This window comes from Acipenser ruthenus, chromosome 51, assembly GCF_902713425.1.
Source record: "Acipenser ruthenus chromosome 51, fAciRut3.2 maternal haplotype, whole genome shotgun sequence".
In the NCBI taxonomy this organism is placed as follows: domain Eukaryota; kingdom Metazoa; phylum Chordata; class Actinopteri; order Acipenseriformes; family Acipenseridae; genus Acipenser; species Acipenser ruthenus.
This window is the reverse complement of record NC_081239.1, coordinates 4,762,501-4,771,825: the sequence shown is the minus strand read 5'-3', so window position 1 is coordinate 4,771,825 and position 9,325 is coordinate 4,762,501.

Genomic DNA, 9,325 nt, shown 5'->3' with positions numbered 1-9,325 from the left:
TGCCCCGCCCCCTCTCTCCCTCTCTCGTTGCTCCAGCTAGGAGTTCACATTCAGCTTCCTTAGATTATATAGCGCCATTCTTTACTAACTTTTACAAATGAGCTTATTGGAGGCTTCGTGTTTTTAAGATGGTTCAGCTGCAGTCCGGGCAGACTGACTGGAGCATCATTACAGTATACCGCACTGCGCTCGGCTTTGTGTGGAGGCTGATACACAAAATAATGAACGACTGGTAAAGAAATCACATGGATTGCTTTTTAATGCTAAATGTGTAACAAACCTAATCCTTAAGCAACGTCCATTAACTAGTATTTTATGACGGAAATACAAATAAACTACCCTGAACAATATAAACTCTCCAAAGCATTAGGATTGCGCGACAGAACCAAGAAAAATTGCTGGGTAAGTCAGGATTGTTTACAACACCTAGAAAATAGGAAGAAAATTAAACCAGAAGACAACACCAGAATTCAAATAGCAGATGTTATTGAATATGCGTGGAATATTATACTTTTAGACAGATGTGTTTATTATTATTTGTTTATTTAGCAGACGCCTTTATCCAAGGCGACTTACAGAGACTCGGGTGTGTGAACTATGCATCAGCTGCAGAGTCACTTACAATTGCGTCTCACCCGAAAGACGGAGGAGGTTTAGTGACTTGCTCAGGGTCACACAATGAGTCAGTGGCTGAGGTGGGATTTGAACCGGGGACCTCCTGGTTACAAGCCCTTTTCTTTAACCACTGGACCACACAGCCTCCTGTCAAACATTTGGTGTACATGGGTTTGAATCAGACAGCATTTGGACCAGTCAACATGTTTACCAGAACACGCATCAATACCAGTCATTTAGGACAGATCAAAGCTTTCAGTAATGTACAGACTAACATAGCCAATGTTGATTAAAGTGTTTACCAAGGAGTCCATCAGGCAGTCCTTATAGAAAACAAAATGTCCATGAAACAACAACAGCCAATGCTTTGAAAGTCCCAAGCTGTTATATATCAGGTCTGTATTGAGAATGCAGTTGAGCCAGAACAGTTTAAACACAAAACAAAAACAAATCAAAACGAGACTTCTGAGCGGGGTGCTCGTTAAACCCTGATAAATAAACAAAAAGGAGAATAATCCCAAACAAACAGTCAGAACAGAACAGATAATCCAGCAGCTAAAAAATAAGAGATTCCTCCCCATCAGGGGATCTCACCCGGTTCCTCTGGGTCCTGTAGAGCTTGGAGTTTCCAACCAGGTAAGGAGACAAAAAGTGAGGATTTGGATAAGAAATGGATTAGTCACCGCTGTTGCTCTTAGGATAAAAATAAACCATTTGAATGATGTGGATAGTTTCAATTTGGCAGGAGATTAGATAACTGGTTACTTTCAAACTGGAAAATGGCAGATTAGAGAAAAAACACACTGTTTCTAACAACCAAAAGATGATTGCTTCCCGGTCTCTCCTTTACAGACCAGCAACCTTCCTCTTCAAAAAAAACCCTGCTCCTTCCTCCAAACGCTCTGCATCCACAAAAACCACACCCGAAAAAGAATCACCCCAGAAAAAGGAACCCACTCCCCCTTCACAGGAAGTAATAGCCATATTTAAAGAGCTCCCAATTAAGATACTTAAAGACATAATGATTAATCAAGCTCAATAAGCCCTTTGCCAAGGCAATTAGCAAAACACATGAATCTAATTAGAATTTCCATGTGGAAATTAAGGAAAAGTTCATTCAGTTAAAACAACGAGAGAGAGAGAGAGAGAGAGAGAGAGAGAGAGAGAGAGAGAGAGAGAGAGAGAGAGAGAGAGAGAGAGAGAGAGAGAGAGAGAGAGAGAGAGAGAGAGAGAGAGAGAGATATACCAGTGCAGAGATAAACCCCTTACCAAAAACTGACAGTAAATTGATATAGCTTCACCTAATTTTACCTTATGAATCTGAAAGGCCGACTTTATAAACGAGCAATAAATTACTTACTTAGCAATTGAATAGAGAATTAACTTAACCTGGCCAGGTATTCTAAGTGCTTTCACACAGAGGAGTTATGACGGTTCAGAACCGCCACTGTAGCGGATTACAGGTCTGTGTGAATTGCTAACACCGCCACAGCAATACCATCATATTTTATAGCGTCTCTGAAGCACCTCACCAGGTGGTTCAGAGACGGCACTGAAGCGTCTTAACTGCCTGTGTGAAAGGCTGTACCGCCACTGAAGCACTATAGAGGGCGTGGTTTCAAAGCAACATGCCACGTCACTACAGCGTAGGGATTCATTTGTGTCTGAGCTTGAGTCATAGTGCCGGTACCTATAGTTAAAAATCTCATAAAATGCTTTCTTTTTAAAATCTCAACACAGTTGCATCAAGTCTGCAAGTTCTTGCGTGCGCGTTAAAGAGAGACAGTCCGCTGCCACGTTTGTAGCCGACTTTTAAATTACTTTACGATTTCAGCTTGAGCGCCTTTAAGTAAGATGACACTGGCTGCAACTCTATTCACGTTTTTTATACACAAATAAGCTTACTTGATTTGAAAAACGTCATGAACGATACAAGCATCTTCAAACACTACTTGGTTTGATTAAATGAGTAGAACGACAAAATATATTGTAGCCTACTTCAATAGGAACATTAGCCTGCTATATTATATTAAACCAAAACAATAATAACAATCTGGTTCTCTTGCCTTTTTCAATGAATATAATTTAATTAATAAAGAATAAAACATACTAAGATCACAACTACCTAGCCTAAGTTTAATTGATGTTTTTTGTAATCTACCAGCAGCTTCTGTTGCGCACACATCGCTGATAATAGTGCAGACCGCGGGGCAAACCAATGCTCGTGTGGGGGGCGTTTTTTCATCAATATCGTCCTTCTGGACTTTATTAATGTAGAATACGTGATTGTAAACATCTAACACTAGTCCGTACAATACTCTTTCAAATAAATATTAGGTCCTCCGCTATTCCTAATCTACATTAATGATTTAGATTCTGGTATAGTAAGCAAACTCGTTAAATTTGCAGTTGACACAAAAATAGGAGGACTGGCAAACACTGTTGCAGCAGAAAAGGTCAGTCTAAATGAATTGAATCTATTCAGTCTTGAACAAAGAAGACTACGCGATGATCTGATTCAAACATTCAAAATCCTAAAAGGTATAGACAATGTCGACCCAGGGGACTTCTTTGACCTGAAAAAAGAAAAAAGGACCAGGGGTCACAAATGGAGATTAGATAAAGGGGCATTCAGAACAGAAAATAGGTCACTTTTTTACACAGAGAATTGTGAGGGTCTGGAACCAACTCCCCAGTAATGTTGTTGAAGCTGACACCCTGGGATCCTTCAAGAAGCTGCTTGATGAGATTCTGGGATCAATAAGCTACTAACAACCAAACGAGCAAGATGGGCTGAATGGGGCCTCCTTTCGTTGGTAAACTTTCTTATGTTCTTATGTTCTTATTCCTTATACAATGCTGCCACCGTGTGGACATTTACTAGAACTGTTTGTTCTAATATATCTATTTATATCAAGTCTCAAGTCACAACGGTCAAGGGTCAAGTCTGGAAACAGCCAAGCCTGATTGACGTGATGAGGAAGATAAGGATGATGATGATGATGAGGAGGAGGAGGAGGAGGAGGAGTGTGAGGGAGGAGACCCTCACATTGTCTCAGTATGTATCTGGACATTTACTGCAAATGTTTTTAATCTGTTTTTGTATGGTGTTGCTGATCCTTGTGTCTAGTAAGGAAAATAATAAAAACAAAATTCACTTCCCTGTTGTACGGGGACTGGAGGCCTGTGGTTGGGAGTGTCCTGAAAACCAAAAGAAAGGTTAATGAAGAGTACGGTTTAGAGAGCTGGTTTGGAAAGGAGCACACTTCCAGAACAATGTATTGCAGTACTATTGTTGAGATAAACTGATATGCAATGGTTCAGGTAACCTGAGTTGGGTGTGGTGGTGAGGTCCTCCATCTTGACAGGAAGTGGGGAAGCAGCCATGTTGGTGAGGGAAGCTTTTATTGACTTCCCTGAGTACTGACTTCCTGTAGTCAGGGCAGTACCTGTAGAAGATATTAAAAGGGGGGACAGCTGATTTTAATTACGTTTCTCTCTGCTTGTTTTAAAGCATAGTTTTAATGCACATGTTAGATTAATGTTTATATATATATATATATATATATATTGATTTGTTTCTTTTTGAATACTTTATTTATTCTTGATAACTGTTTGCTGGTTTGTTTCTATATACCCACCTGCAGAATGGTTTATTCTGGGGGAGGGGGAGGTCTGGAAGGGTATAAAGGCTGTTCGTTTTGTTCAGTCAGGATCGTCTTTTTGTGCAGATCAGAGGCAGTTTTGCAGCTCTGTGGTTGGACTCAGTTATTGGAGTCAGTACCTGTGATTAGGTGACTATAAATAGTTCTTTTTGGTTTCCACTTTTTCTTTCCTCAAATTGTTTGATATTTTGTTCAATTAGCTTTTTGTTTATTATTGTTCTTAAATAAAAATAATTGGTTTTGCACCAAACTTCTCTGTGATCCTTGTGCGCGCGTGTGTGTGTGTCAGTCACACACACACACACCGAGACAAACACACTGAAACACACACACTGAAACACTCACACACTGAGACACACACAGTGAGACAAACACACTGAGACACTGAGACACACACACACACACTGAGACACACACACTGAGACACACACACACACTGAGACACAGACACACTGAGCCACAGACATACACACACTGAGACACTCACACAGTGAGACACACACACACACTGAGAGACACACACATACGCTGAGACACATACACTGAGACACACTCACACACTGAGACACACACACACTGAGACACACACTGAGAGACACACTCACACACTGAGACACACACACACACACTGAGACAAACACACTTAGACACAGACAATAAGACACACACACACACACACACACACAGGTACAATTATGTTATGCTAATTGTTAAATATTCAGCTTTAGCGGCCAGTTAAATATTTAACTAAATGTTAAATCTAGCTAAGAGATTTAAGATTTATTTAAATATTCAGCTATCAGTGACCTCACACACCTCAGTGATCTCGCACACATCAGTGATCTCACACACATCAGTGATCTCACACACATCAGTGATCTCACACACATCAGTGATCTCGCACACCTCAGTGATCTCACACACATCAGTGATCTCACACACATCAGTGATCTCGCACACATCAGTGATCTCGCACACATCAGTGATCTCACACACAGGTCTCAGCTGTTGGTGTTCTGAGCTGGCATCAGTGTAGATGTTATTTTCTGAGCTGAGCTTTCATGGCATCGGAGATCTTGTTTCTTTTTGAGCTGGCATGGCACAGAGATGTTATTTTCTAAGCAAATAAATTACTTCATACAGCACAGATATACAGCTAGCTTATGTAATTTCCTTGCCCAAATTTGGTCTCATTTCCCTAGCATGATCCATGGTGTGAGACAAAGCATATTAAAAGTGAACATTAAACATTAAAAGCATTTCTTCTACACTTTACCAATGTCAGCAGAAACCCAGATAACAAGAAGTTCCATTTAAGAACAATGATGTGGGTTTTGCTCAATTCTCACAGGCAGCAAAGCGCTATACTCATGCATCACAAGGTTGAACGACAAGACTGGTGATTGCAAAGTACTGATGTGCACCAGCCATGTACAGCTTGATGCTAAGAGTTCATTAACCCTGCGTTGATTGAGAGCTTACACAGGAAAATCACACAATGTTTACAGTTTCAATGATTTCTCACTTCCGTCAACATTTAAATGGGAAGCATAAGTAACGGATTGTATAATGAAAAGGAACAAAGGCTGATGAAACAATAAGAGCTCATGCCATTTAACTGGAACAGTGTGTACCCTGCCCCACACACGCGGTGCGTGCTTATCAGAAAAAAACTGCGTGTTCCAATTGTATAGTGTGTTATTATGAGTTCCGTGACACTTACCTGAAGTTATAGCATGTCACTTTTAACAATAGTAAGGGATTTTAAACCAGTTTGAATTGGTTTGATTATGGTTTGTACACAGGCTCAAAACAGCTTATTAAGCAGAAACAAAGTTTTGATCATCCCTCCGAGGTCACAGCTGCACTCTGAGTTATGAAAAGCCGGTCACTCCCACATGGGTGTATTTGGGGTCACATGACAAGCTAAACAGCTACAAGGTCAGGGAAGCAACAGTTTTAAAATCCTTACACAGTACTTGAATTTGGTGTTATGTTTGCATCCTATGGTTGCCTAATATATATATATATATATATATATTTTATTTTTTAATTGTTTATTTACAGATTACCAGATACTCATTTTTAATTCATCAATAAAAACACCCTGAACTGCAGCGATGACACAAACACTTTGTTTTAATTAGGGAAGATGTCCAGGAAACACTGTCTAGTGTCTTTAGACCTCCATCCAATTTACATTTTCCCACTAAGGTTTTAGAGAAGGTGGGAGCTGGCCAACGCAATATATTTCTGGGTGATAACCAAGAACTTGAAAAGTTTCAATCAGGCTTTAGATCTGGTGACAGTACAGAGACTGCCCTAGTCAAAGTGCTGAATGATTTACTAATGAGCGCAGACTCCAGTCACATATCCATTCTGGTGCTGTTAGATCTAAGTGCAGCATCTGATACTATTGATCTTGCTAGTTTAACTGATCGCCTTGAAAGTTGGATAGGGCTTTCAGGAACTGTTTTAGACTGGCTTAGGTCATATCTTACGGACAGGTAGAATTTTGTTTCAATAGCAGACTCTGTATCACAATTATCCACTATCTCCTGTGGTGAACCCAGGGCTCCATTCTTGGCCCCTTACTATTCTCCTTATACATGCTACCATTGGGCATGATTATCTGTAAACACCATGTACATCTTCACTGTGATGCTGACGACACACAGCTTTACATCTCTGTGAAACCTGGGGATATATCGGTTGTCTCCACCCTAATTGCATGTCTGTCGGAAGTGGAAAGCTGGATGTCCCAACATTTTTTGCAGTTAAATTCAGGTAAGACTGAAGTTGGAGCAGAAATTGGAGTTGGTAAATTCTATAAAAACGAATTTAGGTAAATATAATTCAAATATAAATTCCAAAGCCAGAAACCTGGGATTTGTAATTGATTCTGATTTATGATTTGAGGGTCATATTCACAATACCACTAAAGTGTCCTTTTATTATTTATGTAACATTGCCAAGATTAGGTCTTTTTATCATTGCCTGATGCAGAGAAGCTAATTCATGTGTCTGTGCTGTGTGTCTGTACTGTATGTGTGTCAGTGTGTCTGTGCTGTGTGTCTGTACTGTATGTGTGTCAGTGTGTCTGTGCTGTGTATCTGTACTGTATGTGTGTCAGTGTGTCTGTGCTGTGTGTCTGTGCTGTATGTGTGTCAGTGTGTCTGTGCTGTGTGTCTGTGCTGTATGTGTGTCAGTGTGTCTGTGCTGTGTGTCTGTACTGTATGTGTGTCAGTGTGTCTGTGCTGTGTGCCTGTACTGTATGTGTGTCAGTGTGTCTGTGCTGTGTGTCTGTACGGTATGTGTGTCAGTGTGTCTGTGCTGTGTGTCTGTACTGTATGTGTGTCAGTGTGTCTGTGCTGTGTGTCTGTACTGGATGTGTGTCAGTGTGACTGTGCTGTGTGTCTGTACTGGATGTGTGTCAGTGTGTCTGTGCTGTGTATCTGTACTGTATGTGTGTCAGTGTGTCTGTGCTGTGTGTCTGTACGGTATGTGTGTAAGTGTGTCTGTGCTGTGTGTCTGTACTGTATGTGTGTCAGTGTGTCTGTGCTGTGTGTCTGTACAGTATGTGTGTCAGTGTGTCTGTGCTGTGTGTCTGTACGGTATGTGTGTAAGTGTGTCTGTGCTGTGTGTCTGTACTGTATGTGTGTCAGTGTGTCTGTGCTGTGTATCTGTACTGTATGTGTGTCAGTGTGTCTGTGCTGTGTATCTGTACGGTATGTGTGTCAGTGTGTCTGTGCTGTGTGTCTGTGCTGTGTGTCTGTACTGTATGTGTGTCAGTGTGTCTGTGCTGTGTGTCTGTACTCTATGTGTGTCAGTGTGTCTGTGCTGTGTGTCTGTACAGTATGTGTGTCAGTGTGTCTGTGCTGTGTATCTGTACTGTATGTGTGTCTGTACTGTATGTGTGTCAGTGTGTCTGTGCTGTGTGTCTGTACTGTATGTGTGTCAGTGTGTCTGTGCTGTGTATCTGTACTGTATGTGTGTCAGTGTGTCTGTGCTGTGTGTCTGTACGGTATGTGTGTAAGTGTGTCTGTGCTGTGTACCTGTACTGTATGTGTGTCAGTGTGTCTGTGCTGTGTATCTGTACGGTAAGTGTGTCAGTGTGTCTGTGCTGTGTGTTTGTGCTGTGTGTCTGAACTGTATGTGTGTCAGTGTGTCTGTGCTGTGTGTCTGTACTGTATGTGTGTCAGTGTGTCTGTGCTGTGCGTCTGTACTGTATGTGTGTCAGTGTGTCTGTGCTGTGTGTCTGTACTGTATGTGTGTCAGTGTGTCTGTGCTGTGTGTCTGTACTGTATGTGTGTCAGTGTGTCTGTGCTGTGTGTCTGTACTGTATGTGTGTCAGTGTGTCTGTGCTGTGTGTCTGTACTGTATGTGTGTCAGTGTGTCTGTGCTGTGTGTCTGTACTGTATGTGTGTCAGTGTGTCTGTGCTGTGTGTCTGTACTGTATGTGTGTCAGTGTGTCTGTGCTGTGTGTCTGTACTGGATGTGTGTCAGTGTGTCTGTGCTGTGTATCTGTACTGTATGTGTGTCAGTGTGTCTGTGCTGTGTGTCTGTACTGTATGTGTGTCAGTGTGTCTGTGCTGTGTGTCTGTACTGTATGTGTGTCAGTGTGTCTGTGCTGTGTGTCTGTACTGTATGTGTGTCAGTGTGTCTGTGCTGTGTGTCTGTACTGTATGTGTGTCAGTGTGTCTGTGCTGTGTGTCAGTGTGTCTGTGCTGTGTGTCTGTACTGTATGTGTGTCAGTGTGTCTGTGCTGTGTGTCTGTACTGTGTGTGTGTCAGTGTGTCTGTGCTGTGTGTCTGTACTGTATGTGTGTCAGTGTGTCTGTGCTGTGTGTCTGTACTGTATGTGTGTCAGTGTGTCTGTGCTGTGTGTCTGTACTGTATGTGTCTCAGTGTGTCTGTTCTGTGTGTCTGTAATGTATGTGTGTCAGTGTGTCTGTGCTGTGTGTCTGTACTGTATGTGTGTCAGTGTGTCTGTGCTGTGTGTCTGTACTGTATGTGTGTCAGTGTGTCTGTGCTGTGTGTCAGTGT